Source organism: Chelonoidis abingdonii, chromosome 9 (assembly GCF_003597395.2).
Source record: "Chelonoidis abingdonii isolate Lonesome George chromosome 9, CheloAbing_2.0, whole genome shotgun sequence".
In the NCBI taxonomy this organism is placed as follows: Eukaryota; Metazoa; Chordata; order Testudines; family Testudinidae; genus Chelonoidis; species Chelonoidis abingdonii.
The window spans coordinates 65,989,901-66,004,653 of record NC_133777.1 but is presented as its reverse complement, the minus strand read 5'-3'; the positions used below and the strand labels follow the sequence as shown (position 1 = coordinate 66,004,653).

At 44.0% G+C, this 14,753-nt stretch overlaps 1 protein-coding gene across 1 annotated transcript in view; it reads left to right on the top strand.

Moving 5' to 3' along the window:
• Positions 1-1,987: 1,987 nt before the first annotated feature.
• The window catches only part of SHC4 (SHC adaptor protein 4), a 76,065-nt gene continuing 63,299 nt past the window's right edge, over positions 1,988-14,753 (top strand). The window contains exon 1 of the mRNA XM_032762986.1: positions 1,988-2,041. The gene's annotated coding sequence lies outside the window, so the exon portion shown is untranslated. The remainder of the gene's footprint in view (positions 2,042-14,753) is intronic.

Here is a 14,753-nt window from a genome sequence, read left to right as displayed (position 1 = left end):
TCTGAACTACACATTTTCAGGAGTTGGTCTTTAAATTATACAATCATCACTGAGTGTGATCCAGACAGACACAGCAAAGCATTTAAAACCAAAGGCTGATACTCATTAACACTTCCCATTAATCTGCTCATGTCTTGGCATTATCACCGTGGCATGAAGGCAAAATACAGGTTTTCTATTTAGTATGTAAAAATCTACCACTGTTCAGAAATTCCTGCAATGGAACTAATCTTGGAATTTCTGTCTTGGAATTGGAAATAAAACTGGGTGTGCAAAATCTAAGATGAATCTCATTTCCTGCTAGGAGTAAAGAGGACAAAAGCAGCAGCAGATAATGACAATGTTTGGAGTTGTTAACATCTTTTGTATCATAGTGTGATGTAACATGGGATTTTGTATTGTCCTCATCTGACCTCAGTGTAGATCTTTACTCCTGCATTACTGAAGATACTGTGCTAAATATCCTTTTGAAAATTTGTGCAGCTTGCATGTGGAGAGCTCCTTACTTTCCAGTGACTCATCACAACTGCTCACTTCACCTCAGCTGTCAGAACTGCACCATTAACTGGTGTTGCTACTCCCATGTCCTTTGAAATTAGAAGTACATTAATTCATGGTGTTCTATAGATAAAATCAGGTTCATACTGTAGTTTTGCTCTTGCAGTTCTTTCATGGCTTTTGAAACTTTCTACAGAAACAATGCTTTGAAATTTCTCATGTGCATTCGCAACCCAAAGGTGAATTTTGGAAAGTCCCCAGAGAATATTTGGCCCTTTATGACTTACCACACTATTTCCATAGTTCAAAACAATTATTTAAATAACTCAGAATGTTACAAACTAAAGCCCAAACTTCCTATGAGTTTAGTCCTCAATGAGAATAAGATTTCTGAGTAAATTCTGAAAATAATCAAATCTGGGCATGAAATATGAACAAAACCAAAACGTCATTTCCGATTCATCTTTTAGCATTGCTCTGAGAATGCAATTCCAGATTGGAGCACCAAACGGAAATATTTGCAATGGCCATTCAAAAAAATAGAACCAACAAACCTGTTTGTTTAGATGTTTGAATTTACGCTCTGAGACATCTACTACAAGTATCCCATTACTTCAAAGAATAACTCAAAAGCACTGACCCACCACTACTCTTAAGGGCTCACATTCCAGGAAACTAGAATCTATTTTAATGAATGTTCATTAACGATAATCAAAATATATGATGCTACTTGAAAGGATGCGTGCAATATCCATACTAGTGCCTTTCTTTTTCTTTAAACGTAAGCAGAGTAGAACTACATAATACACCGTTTTATAGGTGAGACACTTTATACTCAAGTCAGGGAGGAAGTTATTCCCAGATTAACAAGAAGTCTTCCACATTTTTGAATGTTTCTACATATGAAAGTATTTAAATTACACCTTGTGCATCTTTTTGTATTGCTGTGTGCAAAGTGGCAGACTTGTGGGAGCAAGAGCTCTGAATTTCACTGTGTAAATTCTCCCTTATAATGTTGCAGTAATGCAGCTTTTGCTTTTAACAGGATAGTGGTTTACCAGAGAGGTACTGTTTGGTTTTTGTGGGAAAGGGGTGGTGTGTAGGCACTGATGCTGGACTAGAGTTGAATATGTGCAAATAGTTCATAAAGAACCAAAATAATTCACTAGCTGATATTAAGAGCAAAGCAATTCTCAGTTAGATTGTACTGTCTCCGTTTCATCTAAAAACTATGACCAGCTACCAGTTCTAACTCTTGCAGAAAATTTTTACCAAACTGTTCTGAGTTAGTATCTTGAGCATCACTATTGTATTGACAAAGCTGAGCATTTGGCATGATAATTTTGAAACTGGCATGTCAGAGATGTGTGGTGAAGAGCTCACTGATTCAAATCACTCTAGTTATGCAACAGGCTAGCTATTGGATTTTCTTTCAGATTTTTTTCAACGACTGCATACGCAAATGAGAACTATTCGTGTAATTCTGGTAACTCCTTTTTTGTGTATATGTGCTCAACTTCCTCAGAAGAAAGACACAGAACAGGTAACTGGTTTTGCTCCTGGTTTCTTTTCTTAGATTGCTGAAAAGTTAACTATGAAATGCAGGAGGGAACTTTCCAAGTTGGAATGCCCGGCTGTACAATTTGGACAAAACAGAATTATGCAGTTAAGTGCTATATTTAACTTTTTCCTTTTGACAGCTACTTGATACCTTCTGTCAGTACATTGATACACGTTCTTTATGACAGGCGGATGTGTGTGGGTGTCCATCTGGACGTTATTTAAAATATCCAGCTATCTGTAACGAGGTTAGTTCCCAAGGATAATACTTTAATGAGCAAAGAGGAGTCGAGTGATCATGGAACGCTGATACCAGACTTGCTCTTACATGAGGACAAACAGAGGAAATGGAGCAAGCTGCACTTCCTGTAGTTATATTTACAAAAGTGCTGTTTGTCTTTAGGTTCCCTTGGTGACCTCCTGGAGGCTATGGTGGTAACCTCGTGCATGCAGGCATGGCTCTCATGCCATATAGTATAAAAAGCATATTAGCTGTGTGTGGTGCAATCGCTTTAATTTTTCGATAATGCTTCCTCCTCTCATCCTGCGTACTTGGCTGTTTGTTTCTTGCTATCACAGTTACACAGCAACAGTGAGCTTGGCTGTGCTAGTCTTTTGATCTTTTAACAGCAAAGTACTTCAAAATCTGTACTATTTTTTGTGCATTTTAAAAAATATTTTCAATACAAGAGCTCTCTCTTTGGATGGCACCTTTCAGACAAGCTACAGGGGAAGGCTTTAAAACACATTTTAAAAAAATGAATTTAAAGGTATAAGCAAGGGAGTGGGGGGAATTGTTCTCTCCTGGGGTGATTTTTTTTTTCAAGGTTGTACAGGTTAGCTACCCTTTGTGACTTTGAAAATTTTGCTTGATGAGGTTTTTAAACCGATGGTGAGTTGCTGCTTGTGAGTAAAGGAAAGGCTGCTCCGGATGGCAGGAGCTGTAAAGAATTCTCTCTTACCAAACAGGGCTGTGGAGGGATGAGGTGAGAAGAGGAAAATCACGGCAGTCTCTAAGATGTCTTTCTGATCCCCATAGTATCTACGCTGTATTAAACCAACCCCAACCCCAGGGCTAAGATAGCAAATGTGCTGACCCTCCGGAGCATGGGGAGGTGCTGTGACTAGTCATCTGCACTGGGAATAAATTCTCTAACACTTGCTAGGTAGCCATCACCAGCCCAGCTGCCTGGACACTGGGAAAGGTTAGTTTTTCAGTATGTGTATTTGGATGTTTTCAAACTTGTATTTTAATTAAGAAATTATGCATATTTTTAATGGTCACATCTAAGCAAGGGTGGCCCTCTGCCTGTATAATACCAAATGCCAGAGCAGGAGTAAGTGGTGGTTCTTTGGAAATCATTGTTTCCTATTTCCTCTGGAATTGGCCCCAATCATGTAGTGCTCTTGATGAACCTTGCTCCCTTGTGGAGCTGACACTGCCTAGCTGAAGCTACTTTGTCATCCTGCTGAATTTGTTCCTGTTTTCAGGATTGGTTGTTGGGTTTTTTTAGCCAGTAACAGAGCTTTGATAACTAATTCTAAAAAAGCAAAGAACACACCAACCTGTAGTGTCCTTATTTGTCCATCAGTCCTATGTGCCCTCCAGTTGCCTTGGGTTGTATGTCCTGGACCGCACTATAAGTGTATCAAATCTGTAGTAGATTTAAGAAGTGAAGAGGGCCTGGATGGCCTCTCAGTGCACCACAGGGGTAAGCTCAGACAGGCTCCAACTGTACCTACCAGGGGCGGCTCCAGGCCCCAGCATGCCAAGCGTGTGCTTGGGGCGGCAAGCCACTGGGGGCGCTCTGCTGGTCACCGCGAGGGCGGCAAGCAGCCTGCCTTCGGCAGCTTGCCTGCGGAGGGTCCGCTGGGCCCGCAGCTTCGGGAGGTGTGGATCAACCTGCCTAGAGCCGCCCCTGGTATCTACTAGCCAAACAGTAGATGCTGTATTTGCTCTGCAGGAAGCCTGTGCTGCATTGAGTACTTGGCATATGACAATCAACATAGATTGGTTTTAATTTGATCTCTGGTTGGGCTCCTTGTTGCTTAGATTTTGTGTGGCCATCCCCTGGCTGGCTGTCCTACTCACAGGATGTGCTGAAGTTATATCACCAGCTGTCACTGCAAATCTGTGGGGTTCTTAGTGTGTTGATTTCCTGTCTGCTACTTCTACTTAAGGGTGTCTGCATGTCCTTCTGGTATATGGCTAGTTCTGTTGCTTCTTGTTGGCCTCAAATAGCAGGCCCAAGAAACCTGCTACCTCTATTACATATGGAACTCTCCCTTAGTAAAGTGATTCTAGTGTTTGTGAACAGAGTTAATTTGACAGCAGTACTGTCGTATCCGCAGAAGGGGCATATACAGTGCAAACTTTCCTCACAATGTGCCTTGTCCATAGGACTCAACTTGGGCCTGGAGGGACCACTAGGATGCAAAAGGATAGCTGACTCTCCACACCTCTTCAATACTTGGCTTCTCTCTCTCTCCAAGTGACTTTTAAAAGTGCTGTTTAATGTGAACATATTTTCCCTTTTTGAACTGAAGTGAACTTGACTCATTTCACACTGGCTGGCGAGCAGCCTTCGGATTTTAGGGCTGATCTACACTGAAAACTTACATCACCATCACTACAGCTCTGAGATGTGAGAAATCCACACCGCTGAGAGACAGAGATATGCTAACCTAACCCCAGGTGTAGACAGCACTAGGTCAATGGAAGAATTCTTCCACCAATCTAGCTACTACCTCTCAGGGAAGTGGATGATCCTGCAGCGAGAGGAGAAACCCTCCAATTGCCGTAGTGAGTGTCTATAGGGAAGCGCCACAGCTGAGCCACTGTAGCCTTTTAAGTAAAGAGATAGGCATAGCCAAAGGCTATATCTACACTACCACTTATGTCAATATAACTTGCATTGCACAAGTGTGTGAATAAACCCACCCCCCTGAGCAAGGTAAGTTACACCAACCTCGGGTGTGGGTGGACAGCGCTATGTGGGTGGGAGTGCTTCTCCTGCTGCTGCCGCTCGTTATGTTCAGTAAATCACAGAAGAGCTCTCTCTTCTCAGCCTAGAGCAGCAACACAAGAGAGTTTACTGTGGCGCAGCTGCAAGCTGTCTAGTGTAGCCATCTGCTTAGACTTTTAGGTTACAGCTGCTGACTAGGGCTGGATTGAACTAGTGCTCATAGCTGAATGTCTCCATCTCACTGCTGTTTCATTGCAGCTCTGTCCTACCGGACTATTTGTCCGTCTTTTTCCTAAAATGAAAAGGAGAACACCTGGTCTTAAGTGAAACATTGGGTGGAGTGGGCAGGAAATGTGGCTGCAAGGCCAGAAGGATTAGAAACTCTCCTTCAGTTCCAGCTTTGCCTAACTCAGCGCACCAGAACCTCATGCTTGCACCCTCCACCAGCAGTGTCTGCTTTGCAAATCATTTCACCTTTAGCAACTGGCTTCAGTCACATTCTACATTTCCACTCTAAATAATCCTAGTTCTTGCAGTCTCCTCCTATGACTACTCCACTATACTTCTAACCATCTCTGTTGCCCACTCTCAAACTTCTCAGTTTCAACTGTATTTCTAGAGAATATATCATTTTCAGTTGGCTTATGGTGAGGGGAACCAAACTAGATGCAGATAAAAATGTCAAAAGTGCCCAAGTGTCATTTTCAAAAGAGACATAGGCTTTTGAAAATTTGACCTACAATCACTGCTGACTGACAGTGTGTCTTCAGCCCTTGTGACCAGTCCCTTGCCTGTATGAAATTGGAAACTTAACCTACACTTATAAAGTACAGCAAAAACAACAAAGAGTCCTTGTGGCTTCTTGGAGACTAACACATTTATTTGGGGATAAGCTTTCGTGGGCTATAACCCACTTCATCAGATGCATGGAGTGAAAAAAAGTAGGTAGGTATAAATATACAGCACATGAACAGATGGAAATTGCCTTACCAAGTGGCGGGGGTGAGTATTAAGGAGGCCAGTTCAGTTAGGGTGGATGTGGTCCATTCCCAACAGTTAACAAGAAGGGGTGAATATCAACAGAGGGAAAACACAATTGGCTTTTTACTGAATTGCAATGATGGAAAAATACATGAAACCAATATCAAACAGTTGAAAGAATATTTTATGTATATATGGGGGTAGAACTTCCACTCTCCTGAAGCCATACCTGTAAAGTAAGCTGCAACAGAAATAAAACCGCAGTGAGTTAAATCTTTCAATAACTAGATTTGAAAAAGAATTGCAGGCACACATTATAAGAAGCAGACTCCACTGAACTGAAACTCCATCAGTGTTCGGGGGGAAATGTTGTGAATTTTAATAAATTGCTAGTTACAAAGTAAATAAAGATTTTGGCTATCATTCTATAGCAGAATTCTGTGGTATTTTGTCCTAAGTCAGTGGTTAGACCCCTGGGGATCTACAGAGAGTCTAAGGTTTCCAAAGGGATCCACAACTGCATTCATCATTTTTTAGGAATCTGAGAAGGAAAAAAGGTTGAAGACTGCTGTTAATCATGCATATCAGTGAGGAAGCAAAAGTGTTTAGGTTTTCCCCTGCATTGAGACAGCTATCTCACACGCCCCATGACTTTATCAACTTTGCTTTTGCTATATGGAGCCAAGATAAAAGTCCTCAGGGTTTGCCTGTTTCACTCAAGCTGCTAATTCATGTCTCCTCATTAACTAATCCCTTCATGTTATTCCCTCGCATTCAGAAGGTTTTAATGCACATTTCCAAAAATTTAAAACTGTCTTGTTAGACGCTGCATTCTAGCAGAAATACAGGATATTTGTGCATTGATTACAAGACACGTGTAATGCTGCTTTTAACCTCCTGGTGCATGTGAGAATATAACCACTGCTTACATGTGCTTTGCATTCACAAGTCGATGAATGTGATTGTAGTGAGTGTGTGGGTGAGACAGGGAATTAATGAGAGAAAATGCATGTGACAGGAAACATCCACTGCAGTTTAAACTGTCTTGGGGAAGAGGTCAATAAACCCTATTCAGTCTGAGTGCTTCTGTCCATGTTAGTACAAATGTACTGCTCATGCAGAGACTACATAGAGACAGGATGTTTGGCCAGCTCAGGAGGATAGAAGTAATATTTTCACTATCTGCTCTACTAACATTTGGATGGCCAGACCTACATTCCAGATGATCTTATCCCCCTGAAAGTAGCCCCCTCAAAGGGCACTTCTGGGACTGTCATAACATATGCCACTCCAGATGGGCACTTCAATTGAAAATCTCCCCTACATAACACACCTTAGAGATGTAACTTGGCACTCTATTGTCTCCCGCTTTCCAGCCTCTTGATAGGACTGTGAAGAGGGGTTTGTGGGCAGATAGTAATGCAGGTCACATTAATGCCTACCCATTTCCACCTCTGTATAAAATGCAATTTTTATATAGTTAGTGTTACATTAACTGTGATTCTTCATTGGGTATCCTTCACCCTCTGCTATAAGAATAGCTTGCTAGAATGCTAATCCTAAAGGGACCAATCTAACTATCCTTGCCTGCCCCCAAGGCTTCTGGAGATAAAGTGTAATGTTCCAGGCACAGTGTTGGTAGTCCCCAGAAGAGGTGATAGTACTGAAATGTTGTAGAGGTGTTATGTTTGCTCTTGTAAAGAAATGTGCTGTGAACGATAGATTTAAGCAATGAAACCCACAGCTCCTTGATGCAATGGAAGTAAGTAGTTTAAAGTTGAAAACATTGGTTGCACATTTATGAATTGGAGCCGCTGCAGATGACCCTAGCCAGGATAGGATTACAACGGCTATCTATTGTTGTACATCAGAGCACAGGTGGATCATCAGCAAAAGCCATTAGGATCTTCCTTCATAGCATAACACAGAACATCTCTTGGCAATTTTACACCACCTTTGGAAGCAGTTGGCACAGTGTCAAAGGCAGGATAATAGTGTAGAAGAAATATTGATCTAGCCAATAAGAACATAAGAATGGCCATACTGGGTCAGACCAAAGGTCCACCTAGCCCCAGAGGGAATGAATAGAACAGGTAATCATCAAGTGATCTATCCCGTCACCCATTCCCAGCTTCTGGCAAACAGAGGCTAGGGACACCATCCCTACCAATCCTGGCTAATAGCCATTGAGGAACCTATCCTCCATGAACTTATCTAGTTCTTTTTTTAAATCTGTTATAGCCTTGGCCTTCACAACATCCTCTGGAAGGAGTTCCACAGGTTGACTGTGTGTTGTGTGGAAAAATACTTCCTTTTGTTTGTTTTAAACCTGCTGCCTATTAATTTCATTTGGTGACCTAGTTCTTGTGTTATGAGAAGGAGTAAATAACACTTTCTTATGTTCTTAAGGCAGAGTTTCTGTTCTTCGTAGGCACATTTCCTCTAGTGAAACTGCAATATGCACATACATTTAGCTGGGTTCTGGTTCAATGAGTTTACAGTATTATAATGCAGACAGCGCAGGAATCTGTTACAAAACCGCCACAGGCAATCCAAGCAGAATACCTGGACTACAAGGATGTTCTTATTGCCTGAGAAAATGAGTCCTGATAGAGGCTTCAGGAAATATGCACCACTTCATTAAAGCAGACCCCAGCCAAGAAAATTGGAAAATTGTATTGTCCTCTGTTTCCGAGCAAGGGTTTGGCTTCCTCCCAGCAGGCCTCAGGAACTAGAGAGCAATGAGCTGCAGCATCATGCCATAACCTCCCTGTGACACGAACAGAGGAGACCAATGTGAAGCAGAGTGGTGTGCAAGAGACACAGCCTCCTTTTATACTTTAAACAAAACTGCAGGCTCCATTTCTCCAATGCTAAAAGGCCCTTTGTGCTCCCTGGTGGTCAGAGGCCAACCGCCCGCTAGTTTGAAACTGCAGCCTTGCCTTGAGAAGAGAGCTCTTTAACTGAAACGCACAATGTTGTTTTTCCTTCCACAAGGGCTAATGTTTCTTTTCCTGCTGCAATTTTGTTCTGGCTCTTGCTGCCAAACTTCTATTTCTTCTTGTGCCTGCAAACAGGGCTTTTTTACAATTCCATTGTGCTCTGGAGCTCTGTGGCTCTGAGAAGTAGTCAGCTATTATACCTCCTACACCTTAATCCCACTCAATGGTGCCACCAGCTAAGTAAGTGCTGGTTACAGCTGCTTCCTTTCTCTAGCACCACGGGAGGGGTGAGGGGAGGGGAAATCAGACTTTCAAATCTTGTCATGTATGACTCAGGCATTATTAGGAGGCTCGGCTTTCAGGGAAATGGGACAATTCTCACGGCCCCTATGTCAACAAACACATTTTGCTGAGATGTTGATGTTTGTGTTCCATGTATCAGGGTTAGGAGTGGGGGGAGGGGGTTGGACAATTTCATCATATCGCCCTCCCTCTGGAGTGTGTCACCTTATGTAATATTCTACAAGCACAAAAGTCTTAGGAGACTGGTCCATATCCCTGGCCCTTTGAAAGAAAGCCTGTGTGTCATTGCTCCCCAGGAGTTAAAAGGGGGTGGGGGGTGCGTGTGTGTGTAAGATACAGGTGATGCTAAAGCTCAGCTGGTCTTCCTCTTGGATTTTTCCATTTCTGCAGGACTAGAACCACAGCGTCTGTGGGAAGGTGCATGCAACTGGCCCTAGTATTTCAGTTAGCTGTTTGCAGACTCCGTACGTTGCCACCAGCCCCTCCCTCTTGTTTTACTCCTTTGCTCCCATGTAATCTCTGAAACTTCCCAATCCTACCTCATTTGTGTCAGGAGGGGACGTGCACACTTGTGAGCTATCTGCACTAATTTCCAGTTGCTGCTGACTTTGGTTCAGCTCCATCGGTGTTTAACAAGGTTGGGAGCTGTCGTAGGATGAGTCATCAGTGTTTTTAATGCCAGCCACGTAATGGTGCTCAGGCTAGATCTGACTGAAGTGACCTGCCTACGTTAGGGTTCCTGTTACTAACCCCAGTGCAAGTGAATTGGTTTTAGCAGTAGTGAAGAAGGTTTAGAGTCTGTTTCTAGTGTATGCAAGGCCTGAACACAGTCTGCCCTGCTCTCATTCCCTCTCCTGCTTACTCTGAGCCCTGCCTTAGGCTAGTGAGCCCTCTTGCCTGAATCACACTCCAACCTCATCCATTCCTACCCCCTCATTCACTATCCCATCCTTTCTCTTGCTGATGTGCCTCAGCGCCCCACCCCTACCAGAAACATCTGAGCACTTTCAAAACAGAAGTAACAATTGTGTCTCTTCCTCTTGTATTCGCCAGGAGGCCAGTACAGAGAACTTGGCACCGGGGTTATGTTGTAATGGTGACATGTTGCTAAGCAGACATGCTGCTGTGTTTTGTACCAGTGTGAGCTATTTCTGTGGCTGTGGCTTCATTCTAGATAGAGCAAGCTGCAATAAGTACGCCTGCCCTGCCTGGGCTATATATGATCGCATGGGGTGCAATCTCCAGGCCAGCTGCAGGTGGAACTGGGCATCTCTTGCTACTATGGCTTATTAGCCATCTGGTAGCACTGAGGAAGCCAAAAGGACCCTGGGGCTGGGTCTGTCCTGTAAATATTTATATGATGCTAGTACTCAAAGTGCCCAACTGGGATTAGAGCCCTGCTGCGTGAAAAAGTGCTCAGACACAGAAAAGAGACCATCCCTGTCCCAAAGGGCTGGCTATTTAGATTGTAAACAGGGGCCCTGATCTCCACTGAGGCCTCTATGTGCATAAAAATAACAGAGGTGGTCAGGGAGCCCTGTGGCTCGTCCCCTAACCCTTTCCAGACCAGTGGCCATGAGAAGGGGGAGCCCCAGATACCAATGTGGGGTAACTGCCTTGGATGGCAGGTAGCTGTCTGTGCATAGGGGGCCTGGCCATAACACATATGGAGCTTAGGATGGAACATTACCATCTAGACTGGATTTGAACTGATGACCTTGCAGGGAAAGCCTCCATGGCTCTTTCCCAAGCTCCTGTAGCACCCTTTGCACAGTGGCTGATAAATGCAGAAAGTCCCTGGGTTTTTTTCCGTACCCAATTGTGTCTGATATCTGATACTGCCCAGTACAATCAGATCCAACCGGGTCAAATGCATCTTGGAATGTATCTTGGATAACTGCATTGTACTTGAGATTTGAGGCTCTTGCAAAGCTTTCCTGCTCTAGAACTGTACCATTAAGATCAATCTGACCTTGGTGTCTGCCCTCTGGTGGCTGCTGGCAGAGTCTCTTTGAGCTGTACTGTAAGTTTGTGTTCTGTTACCCTGCCATTGATTACAACGGGCTTTTTTTCTTAATAGACCTGTTTCCGTGCTTGCTCTGCAGCTTGGCAGGGAAGGGCTAAGCAGGGTCCGGCTGATGACTAGGCTAAACCAACCAGCAGACTCTTGCACACCTCATCTTGCCTGCTCTTCCTACCCAACTGACATCGCAGAGAGGGCTGGACTCAGGCAAAGCAGGCATGTAGACACGCTATGACACAAGGGCCAACCTTGGTTCTGCTCCCACATTGTGGCATGGCCTCCTAGCAGCAGCAGCGTGACACTCCGCCCAGGAGCAGTAGTTGGATCTGTTGGATGGGCGGGCAGAGCCCATTGCACTCAGTGCCTAAAGAGATCTTCAAAAAATGTGCGTGGCGGGGAGCTCTTCACCCACCCATCCCCATCCCAGGCCTGCTGCTGCAGAAAGGTGAGGAGGAGCACAGAAACCATCCCCTTGCTTGCAGGAGGGGAGAGGAGATGAGAAGGTGGAGCTACCCTGCACTGCTGGGGTCCTGTGAGAACAGCTTCAGCTCCCAAGGAGAGGGGGAAGGAGCTCTGCCTGCCTCCTCCAGCAATTCTGATTGTCTGCTCTACCTCAGGAGGTGGGGAAGTGGAGAATACCCCCCAGGCAGGGCTGAAACATGCAGCCCTCAGCCATCTGGCTGGGCTGGAAGTGCAGAAATGTTGTTTATTCTATCTGTGACCATTTGCAACTAGGCACTCTTCACACACTGGTTGGGCATTTCTCTTCCTGTCAAAATCAGAGTCCTCTACTGAGGTGATGTGGCAGACTCCCCCCCCCCCCTCCTCTCCTGCCCGAGCAGAGCATCTTGGCATTAACACCTCATCGAAGTGCATGAGGCCATTCCCAGCTCTGAGCTATTGTTTCAGGCTCTCCGCAGACTCAGGCAGGCATCATGGCAGCAGCTGTGCCTGGGTATCGTTTACCAGGTTTTCTTTGCAATCATGAGGGCGTGTCGTGTCTGTGCATTAATCCAGCCCAGTCTGCTACTGTCTGTGGATGGAAAGTATGTGACATTCAATGGAAAAGGCAGTTCTTCTTCGAGTGATTGCTCATATCCATTCCAGTAGGTGTACGCACCGCGCGTGCACGTTCGTCGGAAGACTTTTACCCTAGCAACTCCAGCGGGCCGGCAGGTCGCCCCCTAGAGTGGCACAGAGAAGGAATATGAAGCCTTTATAAATATAATTCTATCATGAGGATTTAAGAATGTTTTAACTGCGAGTTTGGCTTGGTTTTGTCAGAGTGTGTGTTTCAAACAAAGATGATGAATCCTCCTGAAATGGGTGATATTAAATGAAAGCATTGTCCCCTCCTGGAGCAAAGTATTGCTCCATACTAGAATACAGCTCTTGTTAATTTTACCCTCTCAACAGGGCCGCTGCCTGCGAGAGTTTTCGGGGACCCCAAGCAAAGTGAAAAGCACTCCCATGGAGGCCCCGAAAAACTCTCATGGCGGGCCCCTGTGGGCTGGGATCGGGGCAAATTGCCCCACTTGCCCCACCCTCCGCTCCCCGGCAGCCTGCCTTCAATCTACTAAGGATTAATACTACAGATTGACTGTGAGACATGTGTAACCTGATAGCAAGCGATTGCAACTTATTCTCTTTCACACACACACACACGTTCACTTCCTGCGGTTTATAATTCAAGAATAACTCAGCAGGAATCTCATTCTCCTCAAGAGGTACTCTTGGTTTATACAAGATATCACAGAGAGAAGAATCAGGCTCAATATCGTCAGTACGAAAATTAATCTTAATATTAAAAACTTTAAAAAGTTAGTAGACGACACGTGTCCTGCAGGCACTTGAATAGAACAGACGTGCTGAGTACAGGAATTGAGTTTAACCTGCATCTTATTCGCAAACGCCTTTCGAAGTGTGAGGGTATTGTTCCAGCACAGCTAGCAGTAGGCTGGCTCTGACTGCAGGTTTGAGTCCAAACCTTAACACCGTCTGCAGCAACAATCAATCTGTACCAGGGTCCCTAACACCTGCTAGCTGCAGTGGGTCAAACTGAGTCCTGCGTGACTTGGGGCCATTTTGCAATCTTCAGTGGGACAAGGTTTACAATGGAGAAGCTTGGACATCTACACACTAGCTTCGAAACCACAGAGTCCACCAGCCAGGATTCTCTCAGACTGCAGGTTTACAATGCAGTGTGACAACAGTCGGGAGGGCTCAGCCTGGGCAAAATCTCGCCTCTTAGGGCTTTGAATCATGGACTATCAAGAGGTGGTGTTGAGGCCCATATTAAATGTTGTCAGAGGGTAGGAATTTGGAAAGCAGGTTTGACAATATCTATTTAAAAAGCTATGTGGTTCTGTGAAGCTAGCATTCAGAATGGTCCTTTACCGTATCTCTCATACAGTGAATTTTGGAGCTAGCATTTAATGCAATAAGAATGTTTATCCATCATGATTTATTACCACTGGTGAGTTTTCAGTGCAACAGATTTAAAGTGGAAGGGAATAAAAATTCCCCCCCCTCTAATAGCAAGAAATCTACTGTGTTGGGGAGTGACAGCAGGGGATGTCACCAACAATCGACTTAATGAAATCTGTGAATGCCGTCCTTTCTGAAATTGAAAATAGTTCTGAATTGCCAGGATTTGCTTGAATACAACTGCAGAACCGTAACATTAAGTAATCATAAATGTTCTATGATAATGTGGGTTGTTATTAAGCAATTTGAGGAAAAGATTCATTTTAACTTTATGCCATTACCTTTTCAGATTCCTGGCTTCCTGTGTCTTAGGCTTTGCAGTTTTTCATCATGTCTTTAGAGTAAATTTGAATGGCACAGGATGTTGCAATAAATCGTATATTTGAACAACAGTCAATTTGAAAAAAAAACACATCAATTTCTAGAAAGATGCATATCAATCTTCCACAGGAGTCGTAACATACTGTCCTAATATCAGTGGACACAATAGAATTCAACTAATTGCGCTCTCTTCGATAGGTGCTTGCAGAGCATAATACGCCACAACTGAGAATTTTTGTGCTAGTTCTGAGCAAATGATTACGATCTATGGATATTGTAATCTACTCGATGAGTTTGGTCCATGTCATTACAGGCACATAAAACTGTTCCCCCCTACCACTGGCTTCCCCAAAAAGCATTTTTTCATTGCTACTCCTTTAGGTGTATTTATGTGTACATTGAGTCCGCAGAAGGCTTTCTTCTGATTGGATGAAAATAAACACCCTGGGATTGTCAGTCAGCTATAGCCATCTCAAGCTTGCATTCAACCAGATTTATTAGCTGCACACCAGAGAAATTCATTCAGAAAACTTACATTCACTAAAACAACGGCATACACAGCACTTCAGGAATTTTGAACAGAAAATTCTGCTTAAGCCTGGCTTTTAAGGAAAAGCCTAGCATGACTTCAAGGGCTGTCAAAGAACATCTGCCAAGAGATGATCATGATCA